The following is a 17,162-nucleotide window of genomic DNA, read 5'->3' as shown; positions in this document are numbered from 1 at the left end:
ACCTTATTTAGCCTATTAAAAACTATGTTTCCCACCTTATCAAATATCATGAATTCTAAAATCAGACTTAAGGTATTGAAATATAAACCTAACTCAAAGAGTAAATTGAAAAATAAAAGCAAACAAACAGGGTAAACCACCTCTTCCATTCATAAAAAGGAAATGAGAATAGTTCAATCCAGGTCTAGATTTGATGAGGTTGGTCATCCAGTATTTTGTGCATGGCAAACTACAGGTACAAAAGACCACATAATACCAACCTAGTTTGAACAATTTTAGGTCTATTTAAGTCTTTCATATTGAGTCAAATGCAATGTTAGCACTAGCCAAGAATCGATTAAAATTTGATTTTTTATTGTTTTTCTTTTTAAGATAAGTTATATTTAGTGAAATTTCCTACCACAATAAATTGCCAACCCAAGGATGATACATGGATCAATTAGCTCTTAATCTTTCATCTATTTTAGAAATCTCAAAGAGCATGAGGTTGAGAGGTGGGCTAGTGAAATGTGAATCTTGTAAGTTTCACACTAGTTATAAATTGACCTAATTGCAAATCAGCCAACCTATAGGATTCTTGTCATAAATATCATCTTTTATTTCATGACATAATGAAATTTAGGACAATTAAATAAAGTGAAAAAATGAATCATATAAAAATTATATTAATTTATTTATATTATTTCTTTTATAAAAGGTTTATTCAAAGTTTTTTGGTCAACTTTTAGATAAATAATCACCTAACTTGTAGAGTTCTTGTCATGAATTTTTTGTAATTAAATTGAATGTTAATCGTAATTCGTATGTTTCAAAACATATAAACGCATAAACAAGATCATGAAATTGACATGATTTCATGCTATAAAATAAAATTGCGTGCCCAAATTGACTGATGATGAGAATGTCATAATTTTCTTTTCTCGTAACCTAAATTTGGTTTATTGGTTTTCCTTCTCCTGACCTTAGTTGTAGAAAAACTTTCATGATGGTTTGTGACTTTCTATTAATATATAGGAAGAGAGAGGATCCATAACCGCCTTATGTAGTTGTTGTAGAAAATTTCTCTCATTAAGATAATTGCCCCATTTCACTACCCCATTATGACACTAATCCCACTAATCAGGCTACATCATGGTAATATATTTTACATTCTCCCACTTATCCCATTTACTATAATGATAATGGCTAATTAATGACATAATATCATAACATGACAAATTGTTTAGTATGAATTATAACGGTCATATAGTATTCAAGGTAATACATTTCCTTCCATATATTTCATAACACCTGCAACTCATCATAAATATTCTATAATGGTCCACGATAATGTCTGTAAAGACTTTTTAGTTTGCTAGAAAACAATAATGTGTACACAAACATATAAAAAACAAGAAAAAAAATGTAATGTATGTCAAAAACACATCATTGAGTTTAGAGTGTCATCACAAACATTAATCATCATTACAACCAAATCTCATTCTATGTACATGTTTTCGTTAAAGGATTTGCTATCATGAGATCCATCCTAATGTGATCAGTTGACATTTTCTATTCCTGAACTTCCTCCTTAATAGAAAAATACTTCAATTCCATGTGTTTGATACCTCTTGAGTATCTATCGTTTTTGGAGACGAAAATTGCTATAGAATTATCACAATAAATTTTCAGCGAGTTGCTTATGATGTCAACAACCCCAAGCCCTGAAATAAAGCTCTACAACCATAATGCATAGATTGTGACTTCAAAACATGCACAAACCATGTCTCCTTACTTGATACAACAATGACAGATTGTTTCGCACTCTTCCAAGATACTGCTCCTTTTGTTAATAGAAACAAATACCCAAATGTGGACTTTCTATTGTCAATGTATCTAGCAAAATTTGAATCTGAGTATCCAACCACTTCTAAAATATTGAATCTTCTATACATGAGCATATAGTTTTTTATTCCTTGTAGGTACCTTAACACTTTCTTTATAGTTTTTCAATGATCCAGACTAGGATTACTTTAATACCTGCCTAACATGCTAGCTGCAAAACTTATGTCCGGCCTAGTACAAGTCTGCACATACATAAGATTGTCCACAATTGAGGCATATGGAATTGCTTTCATTTGCTTATGTACATGAGGCTGAATCTGTCTCCTTTCTATACTAGAGTAATTCCACCGGAAGATTTATCCATGTTAAATCTCTTTAGATCTTTTTTTCAATGTAAGCTTTCTGAGACAATCCTAACATTCCTTGTGATCTGTCATGGAATATTTCAATTCCTATTGTATAGGATGCCTCTCCCATATCTTTTATTTCAAATTTTTTTGAGAGAAAAACTTTCACTACAAGAAATATTAGTTTTTGCTACGAAAATTTTCGTAGCCAAAAGTTCAAGAAACGTTACTAAAAGATTTTAGTTACGTTTCTAAAACGTCACTAGAAACGTAGCAAAAGCCCCATCGAAAAAAGTCATTAGCTACAAGAAAGATTTTAGCTACGTTTTACGAAAACGTTGCCTTATATAATCTTTTCGCTACGATTTTGGAAACGTAGCTATAATTTTTAGTTACAATTTTTTGAAACATAGCTAGAACTTTTAGCTACGATTTTGGAAACATTGATATAACTTTTAGTTATGATTTTTTAAACGTAGCTAGAACTTTTAGCTACGATTTTGGAAACGTAGCTAGAACTTTTAGCTACGATTTTTCGAAATGTAGCAAAAATTTTAGCTACATTTTCAAAATCGTCACAAACTTTTAGCTACATTTTTGAAATGTCACAAAAAACATAGCAAAAACCTAGTCGCATTACATTAATATTTAGCTACATTTTTTTTTTCATTGTCCATAGCTAGAAAAAATTCCAGCCAAAATTGGCTAAAACTTCTAGTTACGTTTTCAAAATCGTCATGAAAAATATGTTTAGCTACATTCTAGTAAAAAACATAGCAAATGTTGGTAATAAAATTTTTTGCTACGTTTCCCTTTTTTGTGGCATGAAAGACCTTTTAGTTATCTTGCTAATCGAATGAAAGACCTATTTTGGTATGATTCTATATTTTCGTCATTATATTTAACATGTATTAATATAAACATGAATTCCATTGAAATTTAAACAAAAAGACACAAAATAAGAAAAATATAAACACATTAATATTTACAAATGTTCAAGTCATTAAAACACACCAATGACCATTTCAACGTCTCAATGTTCAAGTCGTCAACACAGATAACAACGTCAACACAGATGCATAACATCATTTGCCAAAAGTATACCCACTTGATGCACAAATTCCATTCAACTCTTATGAAGTACTTGCATCTTCATCAATCCTATGCAAAAAAAGAAAAAGAAAATCGAAATAAGTAACTTTTAAATTTCTAAATGGAAAAACACAACACATAAACTTTAAGAATCTTACTCTTCATCCTCAACGAAGTCATCATACTTGTCTCCAAGCAGTTTTCTAAATAATAAATCATGTTTTGCCAATTGTGCACGTGTTTTTTCTCTTTTGGCAATTTCAACTTCTAATGCAGTCTTTAAATTGTTATTCTCCTCTTACAGTCTTCTAATAACTGTTTGGTTTGTGGATATAGATGCACTTGGCTTGGGACCATAGCCTAGTCCATTAACATAGCCTAACCGAGTGCCAAGGACTTGATCACATACCTCATCCGCACTAAACTCTTTACTTTCTTCTTTTTATTTCTCCATTGTCGCTTGCATATTATTCTTGTACAATTGTACAAATAAGAAATGAATTTAACTAGCACAAATCTCAAAATATAAGAAAATAAGTAAGACTTCTCAACTTACATAATTTTCTTCTACTTCTTAAGAAGACCATCCCTTACCCACCTTGAAATGAGTGATTTTATATAGCATGATCTTATCACACTGTTCTCCATTTAATTCCTTTTAACCTTGTTGATTAAAAAAATTTTGAAGTTATAATGAAAAGGTAATATGGTTCAATATTAATAAAATTGAGATAACACTAATAAATCTTACATATTCATTTCGAACGACAACAAGTGATTTTGAACCTTGGAAATGCGGTGATTTCATATGTGATCTACTTTGTTTTTCCTTTTTACACCGTTCCTAAATTAAGAAAGAAAGAAAGAAAATTGGTTAGTTGAATACTTGTCACCAAATAACACTTGTTTATTCATATAACTTTAAGCATTTAATGTCAAAATATTCAAACATGCACTTCTGATCTAGACCAATAATTACACAAACTTTTTCAATTATCATCAATCAATGTTGATGGCTTGTGTTTTATTGCTTCCTCATCAGAAGGAAAAGATTTGTAGTACTTGTGCAACTTGTAACGTTGATCTCTTGTCCTCATTTTCAATAATGAAGTAACATGTTTTGTAACTTGTGGGTCAACTTTGAGATCCACAACATTGAGTTTCATCTATAATAAAGAAAATATGTTTACTTATGCACAACTAATTGAAAAGAAAAAGAAAATAATTCTTAATGATAGTAAAACTTACATCAAGTTTATCAAATGCAGGATCCAATTGATTATCTTTCTTGAATTCCTTTACATGGATAGGACATGGAAAATCATTTCAAACAATAATTCCTAATTCACTTAATAGGTTTGCAGATTGGACTTTGTCTAATGGACAATCTTGATCCAGATCAATATGTATATCTAATTTTTGATTCATTGATGTATTCATTATTTGTAAATCATGACCTTGTGTCTTACCTCTACTTCATTTGCTAGTAACATTAGATGCTTGATTTAAAAAAAAAAAAAAAGAAGACATATATTAGATGAAAGATAAAAATTAATAATACTTCTTTATAGGTAAAAAAAAAAAGAAGAACTATTGATTAGTAAAAACTTAAATAAAAGGTAAAAATTACTAACCTTCATTGCTTGCTTCAATGGATTGTTTTTGCTGCAACTGTGTTGATGTTCCCACATGTCTAGTTGGTTCAATATTTTCAAGTTACAGATTGTTTAGTTGTGTAACATCGACTTGAGCCCTACTCCTACCGGTTCATCCTAGAGCCATTGAATTTCATGTACCTATCACAATAAATCAAGAATAGATTAGTACATGGATATATTGTAAAATAAATTACATGTGATTGCAAATAAAGTGTATTACAATTAGAAATTATCTCATAAAAAAAAAATTCATTGACAAAAAATATAAGTACAAAAGACTATTAAAAACCTTTAAATTATGTAGTCCTTTAAACATTTAATCATCATCGTCGTCATCAAGGAAAATATAGTTGTCCTCTTCATCACTACAATATTCAGCTAATGTTTTGTCTTCTTCAATAAGTTCATCTTCAAAATAGTCTCTCTCTTTTATCTTTCTCAATGTTGCATTGCACTTCATTTTCTTCCACTATATTAGAAACAATATCATGTCTATGCAAGGATGATATATCTTCAATCTCCATGGAAACTTCATTTCCATTTGATTCATTCTCTTGATATACTACATTATTGACATTTGTTATATCATCTTCATAATCTTGGATGTCAAATAGATGCCGATGCTGAAACTTTTGCACCACTTGTCAATTTTTTCCCAAAGTGATTTCATTGAGATATAATACTTGTTTTGTTTGATTTGGTAGCACGAAAGGGTCATTTTCATACCAAGCGCTACTAACATTAATACTTGTGATCTTTCCATCAACCTTTATACCTGTCCATTTGTCACCGAGATTAAACCATTTACACTTAAATAGAACATACTTTTTTTCCTTGATGTAATCTAACTCAATATTTCAGAAACTACACCATAAAAATCAATAAAGTCATCTTTATGGTTTCCTTCAACAACGACCCCACTATTTTGACTTCTAAGGCGGTTGTCTCTATCTTTTGTATGAAATCTAACTCCATTAACAATGCATCATGTATACTTTTTTCAAGAAATGTAAGGCCCACATGCTAAGGAATACAATGTTTCAGTTGCTTCAGGGGATTTATGATTGTACAGTTGTACTATTTGCAACATAAAAAATTGAAAAAAGAAAACCAATCAACCATGAACTTAAAAAAAAAAAAAATTCTTCAGACATTCTTATAACATTGAGAATGTGAGTCACTTACTGGTCTTCTAAACCATAAAGGAAAAGTTTCCTTATGCTTTTGTTCCAAGTTTGTTACACTTTTCTTTTAAGTTCCTTTTTGTGCTCCCTAAATAAGAAAAACATGATTATTATTGACCATTAGTTGGAGATTGAAGGAAACTGGAACATATGGATATACACTTACTGTAATACCCAAAATTTTATATCAAAAGTATTTAGAAATCTTTTAGGTCTAAATGCAGTTTATCATACTTTCGGGTCAATATGTAAATTTCAAAACACGAACGAGAAGGTAAGTGATCTCACCAAAATAAAACTTTGAGGGTAAAAATGTCCAAAGAGGCAAGGGTTCTCAAAAACCAAGAGATTCGAGGGAATCTAGGATCAAAATGCGCGATTAAAGGCATTTAGACCAAAGTGCAGAATTTAGAATTTGTTCGAGAGTGGTCAAAATGAGGTTTTTCCTAAACTTCGGGGGTGTATCAAGTCATCCTAAACTTATGGGGTCTAATGGAATAAGTGGAAAACACAGGGTTTGAGAGATAAGGGCAGAAACGTGAAATATATAGAGTTGGGGAGTGAAAGTGTAAATAATAGAAAATAGGTGTGAAACCTGCAAATCACCGTCTGACTTTGCAAGGCCATCGACGAGGCTTCCAAGGGGGTCAAGATTGCTCTCCAGGCCATCATGACTCGATTAGGCAAAGGTATTGGCCGGGATCGACGGTGAGATGACAAGAATCAATTTAAAAAAAAATCAAAAACTAGCCTAAATTTTTAAAGGATTTTTCACCATCATTTAGCTTGATTCAAGGCTTGTAATGATCAGATTTAAAGCTTAGGGTGTAGGAAAGCTTATGTGTGGTTGAAATTTCGGTGAAAAACGGGTATAAATAGGGTTCAAATGCCCGAGAGTTTCATTTAAAATTAAAGGCAAATCGGGGAGTTTTAGCAAGAATCAAGTGTTGAGAGCATAGGGCTTTTGTTTCTTGAGTTCTTAGGAGCATTTTTAGAGAATTTGGGAGGTTTTGGCATAGGTTTTAAGGGGTTTCAGAAACTTAACCGAAAAATCAAGCTTCGCTAGAGCCGACTCTGTAAATGGTCGTTTGAGGCTTTTCTGGTGGGGGTGTCGGGCAACACAGGGTATCCCTAGGACCGACTTAAAGATGGCTACAAAGAGGTAGGATCGGATTTGTCATCGGAGCAAAGTTGCAATCGCCGTCGCCGAAGAAGAAGATCGGAGAAGACAGAGTACATGTGCTGCAAGCTCAAACTTCACTCTCAACCACACACTTGGCGCGTAAGGCACGATATTTTTCTAAATTTAATTTTAAAATTTTAAAAAAAATATTTTAGGAATATTTGATGAAAAATATTCAGTGAAAAGAGGGTTTATGTATTTATTACACATTTTCAAAGCGAAGGGAAATTAAGGAAAATATAGAAAAAAAAGGAAAATTGAGAAAATTATGGAAGAAAATAAGAAAACCCTAAATATTGATTTCCTTGGATAATTATTGGCCATGAAATGATCACTATAAGTGTTGGGGTTTTACACACTATTTGAAGTCGACATGTTTATCGAGGAACGCGTCAAATTACTGTCCAAGGTGAGTGAGCAGTCTTTCCAAAACCTAGTATGTTTTATGTGAGTGGTTCGACCCAAGGTTCACTTTATGGTTTCACTTCGAGGTGATTGATTTATATGTGGTTATGCTACCTTTTTCTTTTTAAGCATACTATGCATATCAAGTTATTTTCACGTAATGCATCAACTGGATATGATTTGTGAAATTGCATGGCAAGTGGTTTTTGTTGCATTATTATATTGAAATCACGTCATAGTTCGGTGGGACGGAATGGGGTCTTCTTAAGAATGGGGCAAGGTTAATCTCTGTTGAGTATGCTAGGGAGATTTCTCAAGGTTGATATGTCATATTAATTTGTATATGCCATGCTAATGTTCATGCATTCTATAAAATTGTTTATGCGCCATCACTTAGTTTAGCATCTAATTTGGGTTCTGCCCCTAGAACATTCAAACATTCCAGACGAGGTGTAAGAACCCATATTTTTGTTAAGTTGTCACATAATTTAAGCAAGTTTAGAATATCAAAAAAAATGACTTTATAGCAATTATAAGTACCGAATTGACTGCAGCGAATGCCTCGGAGTGAAATTATCTAAGAAAAATGATATGGTCTAGATGAGAGTTCCGAGATAAGATTTATGGTATCGAAAGAAATCAGATCGGAAACGGTTTTCGGTACAGCTAAAATGTAGCTGTCATTTAGGTTGCAAAACCGAATTATCGTAGGGGACTTCTAAGAAGTCAACGAAAGACTGATGAGGCTTCAATTTTTCGTAATGAACAACCCTTCAGTGGTTTCGAGATGAAGCAACAGCCCGATGAGGACACTATGGCGAAATAGCCCTTATCGAGTAAATCTTGAGTTATTAATTTTGCGTTTTCGGTATTGAGATGCAAATTAATTTAATGTTTAAGGGCATAGTTGCAATAAAAAAATTGCTTAAGTGAAATTAAGAAGGAAATTGAGGTTTATGTGTAATTTTCTCTAGTTTAAATGTGTAATTTAATAGTGTAATATATAATTATATATATACATAGGTTGCGTTTGCGTGTTGTGTGTGCGTGTGCAATGGTCATCTATGCTCTGCAAACACCAAGCCATGCCCTGCAAGATTTGGAGAAATTTACACGCCAAAAGGGATGGGCAAGGCAGGCTGTTGGTAGTGGAAATGGCTATAAAAAGGGAAGGAGAAGAGGCAGGGAGCTCGAGCTTGGCCGAGAAAGGAGGAGAAGTAGAGAATTTGAGAGAGAACTTGGCCAAGAAAAATGGCAGCAAGCTTTGGCCAAGCATGGCCGATAGCAAAGAGAGAGAGAGAGTTACGCGAGTGAGAGCCGATTGATGGTTGCCTAGTGTTGGACCCGGCATCAATGTGCGTTGGAGCAGCTGTGGCCAGCGATTGTCGAACCGCTCCAGAATTAGAGATCTATGAATCTCTTCTCTAGTTTGCAGCAAAGTGCACCCTAGGTCATCTCTCACAAGGAGCCTCACCTTCTTCTACCAACAAGGAGAACCAATACAAATAACAGTTTGTTTGGGGGGGGGGGGTTTTGACAGAAAACTAATTAACAAAACAGAAAGATAAAGATGATGAAAAATCAGTAAAAGATATGCAACCGGCTGTGTATTTGTCTCCTATGTGGAATCTTCCTTGTCCAACCTATATGTCTTGGCTTGCTAGATGTTTTGATCTCCGGAAAACAAACTCAAAGCATCCCCAACAACCGTCCAAGGATTAGAATGATTGGAAATAACAAAATGAATGCAGAAATCTCTTGCAAACAAAATGCAACCATTCACTCTCTATTCAACCTATCCGGACCTATGCAAGAACAACCGTTCAAGCACACAATATTCATTTCCGAGATGTTATACCAACCGGCTATAACATTCTGTTCTCTTAAGCATTTAACAGAAAATGAAACCATGCAAGTTCACACAAACCTGCCATGAACTCCATGCATTCACAAATCTGCTCAAACTAAACCAAATAGAAATGAATAAGAAACAAACAACAAACCAGATTCTTGTAGCTCATCCGGGACTCAAATTCCACATGGATTCAAGACACACAACCGGTTACAAAATGTTCTAGCCTATCATTACAGCAAGGAAAACAGAATGGAACAAAAGATGTAGAAAACAGAAAAATGCTACAATAACAAAAACGGGCAGAATCCTCTCTATTTTCTCCTCTCCTTCTATATCATCCTCATATGAAAATTAATGCTAAGAGGCCTTAAATACATGGCCAAGAAAGGAAAGGCTAGGGAGGCTAGGGTTGGGCCTAGCCCAACAGAAAACAAGTGAGCCCAAGTCTGCTCCTTGAAAGTAGGCCCAAGCTCATCCAATATTCCCTAAAGCCTGGATCCATAGAGTAGAGGTAAGATAGAAAATAGTGCAAGGACAATTTGAAGCATAATAAAATAGAAACAATGAAATATCAGCAAAAATTGCTTCAAATGGCCTAATAAGAATGAGGTGAAATGCCAAAATATGGTATAAATATGCATGCTATCAATTCCCCCATACTTAGACTTTTGCACTCCTGGGCAAAACACTAGACTCTATGACTCAAGAATAGAAATGTGGAAAAACATAAATTAGATGCAAGGTAGGTAAGTCTTCAAGAATTCATCATTCAAAGATCATCTTTCCTCTACTTCCAAGAAAACAAGTGACATGGCAATTCATCCAATAAGACAAATCAAAAGTAGAAGCCTCTCACAGGACAAGTGTATGCTCAAAAATCTCTCAAGAGGTGGTGGTGACTGTTTCGCTCAAATTCACCCAATCACAATTCCACTACCATAAGCTTGTTTATCTTCTCAATCTCCACTATCCATGTCAAATGCATGCCACAAATCAAAAGGACTTATTCAGGGTTGTAATGTGGGGAAGAAAGAAATGGAAAGACAACAATGAAGGAAAACATGCCTTAGGTCGAGAAAACATTTCATGCAACTCTAGGATCAAGAGATAGAATTTCCAAGCGTTATGAAGAACATTGCATCTTTATTCGGTTGAGTGCGTTTTACGCTCTGTCTCAACTTTGCTTTCTTCTTTTTCTCATCAATTTTCAAATTTTTTTTTTTTTTTTTTGTTTTTTGTTTTTTGTTTATTTATTTTTTTTTTTCGAAAGAGGTGAGTGCGTTTTACGCTCCTTCTCACCCTTCTATCCTTTTCTTGCTTTTCTTTTTCTTTTTCCATGGATGCAAATGGCCTTTGGCCTTATGACTTGCTCGATGAATTCAATCTCTCTCTCTAGAATGCACTTAATATTCCTCTTCCTTCCTAAGGTTGGAAGGTCCAAAAAGGGGTGTATGAGAATGAAGGGTAAAAATGATGGCTCTAAGTGGCAAGCGAAAGGGATTGATTGAATTTTTTTTTTTTTTTTTTTTTTTCGTATAACAAAATGGCTAAATGGGGACAAGAAAGAATGCCTTAATCATGTTCGAGTCATGCATGAACAAATATAGCCTCAACCAAGAATCAAAACAAGTTCTAGAGTGGAGATCATGATAGGTGAATGCACACACAAGAAAGACAATAGGCTCAAAATCCTCACGGCTGTAGACTACCCAATCAATCTATCAAATCAAACTCATTGCCAAGTCACTCGAAATTAAGGAAGATAAGATTGAAGTTCTAATCATGATGGGTTCTTTTAGACTTAATTGCTTAACTTGCATTTCCACGCAAAACAAACTCAACTAAACCCAAGGAAAAAGAAATATGAAAAGATAAAGAAAATGCGGCTAAAATAAGAATGCTGCCTCCCCCCACACTTAGACTTTACATTGCCCTCAATGTAAACATGCAATTCCGATCAAGAATAAGACAAGTAAATGTAAAATACTAGGGAGAGAGAAACAGCCTGATGTATCAAATGTAGGTGGCGTTGAGGAGATGCAGCTCCTCCACAATATGCTCCTGAAAGCTCTCGTAGAATGGCTTAAGTCGCTACCCGTTCACTGTGAATTGCTTTGCATTGGACTCGTCCTTGATTGCAACTGCACCAAAGGGAAAAACATGAATAACTATGAAAGGACCAGTCCAACGAGAACGTAACTTACAGGGCATCAACTTGAGACGAGAATTGTATAGCAGAACTTTCTGGCCAACTTCGAATGTCTTCCTCACAATAAGCTTGTCATGCACAGCCTTGGTCTTCTCCTTGTAGATGCGTGAGTTCTCATATGCGTCCATCCTAATCTCCTCAAGCTCTTGAAGTTGGAGCTTTCTTTGGGACCCCGATTGACTGATGTCCATATTGCATTGCTTCACCGCCCAATATGCCTTATGCTCCACTTCCACCGGCAAGTGACACGCTTTTCCAAAAACCAACCTATAAGGGGACATGCCGATGGGGGTTTTGTAGGCCGTGCGGTAGGCCCAAAGTGCATCTTCTAATCTCGTGCTCCAGTCTTTCCTATTGGGCTGGACAGTCTTCTCCAAAATCTGCTTGATTTCCCTATTTGAGACTTCAGCTTGCCCATTAGTCTGTGGATGATAAGGAGTCGCCACTTTGTGTATTACCCCATACTTACGAAGTAGGGTGTCCATCTTTCTGTTGCAAAAGTGGGATCCTTGGTCGCTGATGATGGCCCTAGGCATGCCAAACCTGCAAAAGATGTGAGAACGAACAAAATCTGCAACCACAGAAGCATCATCAGTCCTGGTGGCTTTAGCTTCCACCCACTTAGAAACATAATCCACAGCTAACAGAATGTACAAATAACCAAATGACACAGGAAATGGACCCATGAAGTCAATGCCCCAAACATCAAAGATTTCACAAAACAATAAGGGTTGTTGAGGCATTTCATTCCTACGTGATATAGTGCCTGTGTGTTGACAACGTGTGCAATTCTTACAGAACTCATATGAATCCTTAAAGAGTGAAGGCCAATATAATCCAGAATCTAGGACTTTCCTAGCTGTACGTTGGGGACCAAAGTGACCACCACATGCAAGTGTGTGACAAAAATTTAAGACAGATGCAAACTCATGGTTAGGCACACATCTCCTAATGACCTGGTCACTACACATGCGCCACAGATAGGGATCATCCCACACATAATACCGAGCCTGACTCTTAAATTTATTTAGCTGTTCCTTCTTAAAATATGCAGGTAATTCAGAAGCAACTAAATAATTTACTAAATCAGCATACCAGGGCTCAACACCATGAATGTGGTATAATAACTCATCTGGGAAATCATCCCTGATAGGCTGGGAGTCCATGACTGTGGAATCTGAAGAAGGAGGGACCCTGCTCAAATGATCAGCTACTAGGTTCTCGGCCCCACTCTTGTCTTTTATCTCCACATTGAACTCCTGAAGTAGGAGCATCCATCGTATCAACCTGGGCTTAGCATCGGGCTTCTTCAATAGGTATTTTAGGGCTGCATGGTCAGAAAACACGACAACATTAGAACCCAGAAGATAGGAGCGAAATTTATCTAAAGCAAACACAATAGCTAAAAGCTCCTTCTCAGTCGTGGTGTAGTTTGCTTGAGCAGCATCCAAGGTGCGCGAGGCATAGGCAATGACATGTGACTTCTTCTCCACACGTTGTGAAAGGACGGCGCCCACTGCAAAGTTGGAGGCGTCGCACATCAGCTCGAAGGGTAACTCCCAGTCGGGTGGCTGTATGATGGGTGGAGAAATCAATCGACTCTTCAGTTCCTCGAATGCTCGCTTGCACTGCTCATCAAAGTGGAAGGTCACTTCTTTCTGGAGAAGGTGGGAAAGTGGAAGTGCAATCTTGCTGAAATCCTTGATGAACCTCCTGTAAAATCCTGCATGGCCAAGGAAAGAACGCACCTCCTTCACAGAGGTGGGGTAAGGCAATGAAGCAATAACATCAACCTTAGACCGATCCACTTCTATACCCTTCTTAGATAGAACATGCCCTAAAACAATTCCTTGTTCTACCATGAAATGACATTTTTCGAAATTTAAAACAAGGTTCTTTTCAATGCATCTCTCTAGGACTCTACCCAAGCTAACCAAGCAATCATCAAAAGAAGTGCCATAAACTGAAAAATCATCCATGAACACTTCCATGCAATGCTCTATAAAATCTGAAAATATACTTACCATGCATCGCTGAAAGGTACCTAGAGCATTACATAGACCGAAAGGCATTCTTCTATAAGCGAATGTGCCAAAGGGGCAGGTGAAGGTGGTCTTCTCTTGATCCTCTGGGGCTATGCAAATCTGAAAGTATCCGGAAAAATCGTCAAGGAAACAATAGTGTGACTTACCAGCCAACCTCTCCAATATCTGATCAATGAATGGGAGGGGGAAATGATCTTTTCTGGTTGCTTGGTTCAGCTTTCTATAATCAATGCAGACTCTCCAACTGTTCTGCACTCTCATGGGGATGAGCTCATTGTGCTCATTTGGGACCACCGTGATGCCCGTCTTTTTTGGAACAACCTGCACGGGACTCACCCACTTGCTGTCAGAAATAAGGTAAATAATACCGGCTGCAAGTAATTTACTTACCTCCTGTTTTACCACATCAAGGATGGTTGGGTTAAGTCTTCTTTGAGGCTGCCTTGCTGGTTTTGCTCCTTCCTCCAATAAGATACGATGCATGCAAACAGATGGGCTGATTCCAGTTATGTCCGCTAAAGTCCACCCAATTGCTTTCTTATTATTTTTCAGCACATCCAGCAACTTTCTCTCTCGGTCAGGCTGCAAGTTGTTTGCAATGATGACTGGCAGCTTCTCATCTTTCTCCAAGAATGCATACTTGAGGTGCTGAGGCAAAGGCTTGCACTGAATGGTGGGTGGCTGCTGCAAAGAGGGGGCTGATCTATTTGACTGGAACTCTAACTCCAAGGCACTATCAACCTGCTCAACAAGGTTAGCAGCACTATCTTCCACTTGGGAAATGTTAGCATCAAAATCAAACTCATGTCTATGCAAAAATTCAGCAATCTCTAAGCATGCAGCACATTGACTCTCTCCATCACTACAATTGGTGCAATTAATCGTATCTGGGAACTCATGCACAGTGGGGAATTCATCAATTAAATCAGAAGAGTCAGAACATGCTTCATTCACTAACAGGTCAACTCTATTTACTTGAAAAGTGGAATGATCCTCGACAGGGAATTTCATGGCATCAAGTATCTTGAAGTTAATTGTGTTACCAGCAAATTCCATGGAAAGTGTACCCTCATGCACATTGATAATAGTTCTAGCAGTTTTTAAGAATGGTCTCCCTAGGATCAAGGGTGCATGCTCAAGTGTGCTGTTATCTTCCATATTCAAAACATAAAAATCTGCTGGAAAGATTAAATCCTTAACCTTAACCAGCACATCTTCTAGGACTCCAGTGGGGTGTGCAGTACTTCTATTGGCTAGTTGGACAACCACTCCTGTTGGCTTCAAAGGACCACACTGCAATGAAGCATAAATAGAGTTAGGCATGACATTAATGGATGCACCTAAATCTAGTAAAGCATTGCTAAATTGCATGTCTCCTATAGTACAAGGAATGGAAAACATCCCTGGATCTTTACACTTTGCTGGCATGGCAGGTTGGATAAGGGCAGAGACATTTCTCCCAAGGTTGATCTTCTCATTCCCCATAAGCTTCCTCTTGTGAGTACACAAATCCTTGAGAAATTTTGCATACTTGGGGATCTGTCTAATGGCTTCAAGGAGGGGAATGTTGACTTCAACTTTCTGGAATGTTTCCAGAATCTCTTTATCCACTTCGGCCTCTGCTCTTTTCTTGTTTTGTGTTGCTCGATGTGGGAATGGTAGGGGCTGGATGTTGGAAGACTCTCCTTGTTCTTGATAGCTGGAGTTTGGTTGCTTGGCTTCTTGGACTGAGGAGGGTTGCTGCTCTTTGCTGCCCTCTACATTCTGCTGCTCTGCATGCTGCTCTTTGTTTGATGATGGTGGAGGGGTTGGGATGATCACTTCTTTCCCATTTCGAAGCATGATGGCACTAACATTACCCCTTGGATTGGCAACTGGTTGTGAAGGAAGCTGCCCCGAACCTTGACTCCTTAACTCATTGATGTTTGTGGCTAGCTGGCCTATTTGGGTCTCCAAATTTTGAATTGTGGTTTCTGTTTTCTGTTGGAATTGGAGTGTGTTGGCTGCTAGTTGCTTAACAAGATCATCTAAGGTAGGTTCTGACTTGGGTAATGGTGGTGCTTGTTGCATGGCTTGATTCTGCCTTGGTGGTGGAGCATGGTTGCTTGAAATTGAAGGATGGAACCTCTGCTGAAATGGCTGATTCTGGTGGTATGGCTGCTGGTGCACATGTTGATTGGAAGGGCTGCCATATCTGAGGTTCGGATGGTCTCTCCAACCTGGATTGTAGGTGGCTGAGTATGGATCATACTTGTGTTGTGGCTGCTGCTGGAAAGGTGGATTGTGCTGCTGGAATGGTCTACCAGGGAAGATGCCAGCAACAGATTCATTATTTTCTTGCAACTGTGGGCATTGGTCTGTTGTATGGGATGGCAAGGAGCAAATGCTACAAAGTTGCTGCTGGGGATGCTTTCTCTCTAATGCCAACTGCCTGACCATGGAAGCCAATTCCTCAAGCTTGTTTTCCATCCTTTGCTGGTCCATAGTGGCAGCCATATTGACTTCATTGATGGCTTTTGTAGGAGTGTTAATTCTGGTGCCAAATTGCTGGGCATTTTGTGCCATCTTTGATATCAGCTCTTGTGCAGCTGCTGGGGTCTTCTCTGCCAAAGCTCCTCCACTTGCAGCATCTACCAAGTATCTGTCCATGGGGATTAGACCTTCATAGAGATACTGAATTAGGAGTTGGTCACTTATCTGATGGTGAGGACAGCTGGAACACAACTTCTTGAACCTCTCCCAATACTCATGTAGAGTTTCACCACTCATCTGCCTTATACCACAAATTTCCTTCCTTATTGATGCTGTTCTGGAGGCTGGAAAGAATTTTTCCAGGAAGATCCTCTTCAATCCATCCCAGCTGGTAATGGCAGCTGGTGGCAGGTAGTAGAGCCAATCTTTGGCGGATCCATCAAGTGAGAATGGAAAGGCTCTTAGCTTGATTTGCTCTTCATCTACTCCTTGTGGCCGCATGGTTGAGCAAACCACATGAAACTCTTTCAGATGCTTGTGTGGATCCTCTCCTGCAAGGCCATGAAACTTGGGCAACAAATGGATCAGTCCAGACTTAAGTTCGAAGTTGGCATCTAGCTGTGGGTATTGAATACATAGGGGCTGGTAATGCACATCAGGTGCAGCCAGCTCTCTAATAGTTCTACCATCCAAATGACCATGATTTGCATTATTTCCATGATTTCCATTATTGCCATTACCATTATTTCCATTATTTGCATTGTTTGCATTATCTCCATTACCATTATCTGCCATATTGATGAATGCTGGAATAGGTTCGGATGAAGTATTAGAAGTACTGTTAGGGTCAATCCTATCCCGAGACTTAAGTTCTCTAGCTTGCCTTCT

At 37.1% G+C, this 17,162-nt stretch overlaps 1 non-coding gene across 1 annotated transcript; it reads left to right on the top strand.

Moving 5' to 3' along the window:
• Nucleotides 1-16,497: 16,497 nt before the first annotated feature.
• LOC127809048 (small nucleolar RNA R71) lies at nucleotides 16,498-16,602 on the top strand. The gene has a single exon (XR_008025054.1). It is a non-coding gene; the product is annotated as a small nucleolar RNA R71 (small nucleolar RNA).
• Nucleotides 16,603-17,162: the final 560 nt, after the last annotated feature.

The sequence above is a fragment of the Diospyros lotus genome, chromosome 8 (genome assembly GCF_014633365.1).
Source record: "Diospyros lotus cultivar Yz01 chromosome 8, ASM1463336v1, whole genome shotgun sequence".
Taxonomy (NCBI): Eukaryota; Viridiplantae; Streptophyta; class Magnoliopsida; order Ericales; family Ebenaceae; genus Diospyros; species Diospyros lotus.
This window is presented reverse-complemented; position numbering and strand designations above follow the sequence as displayed.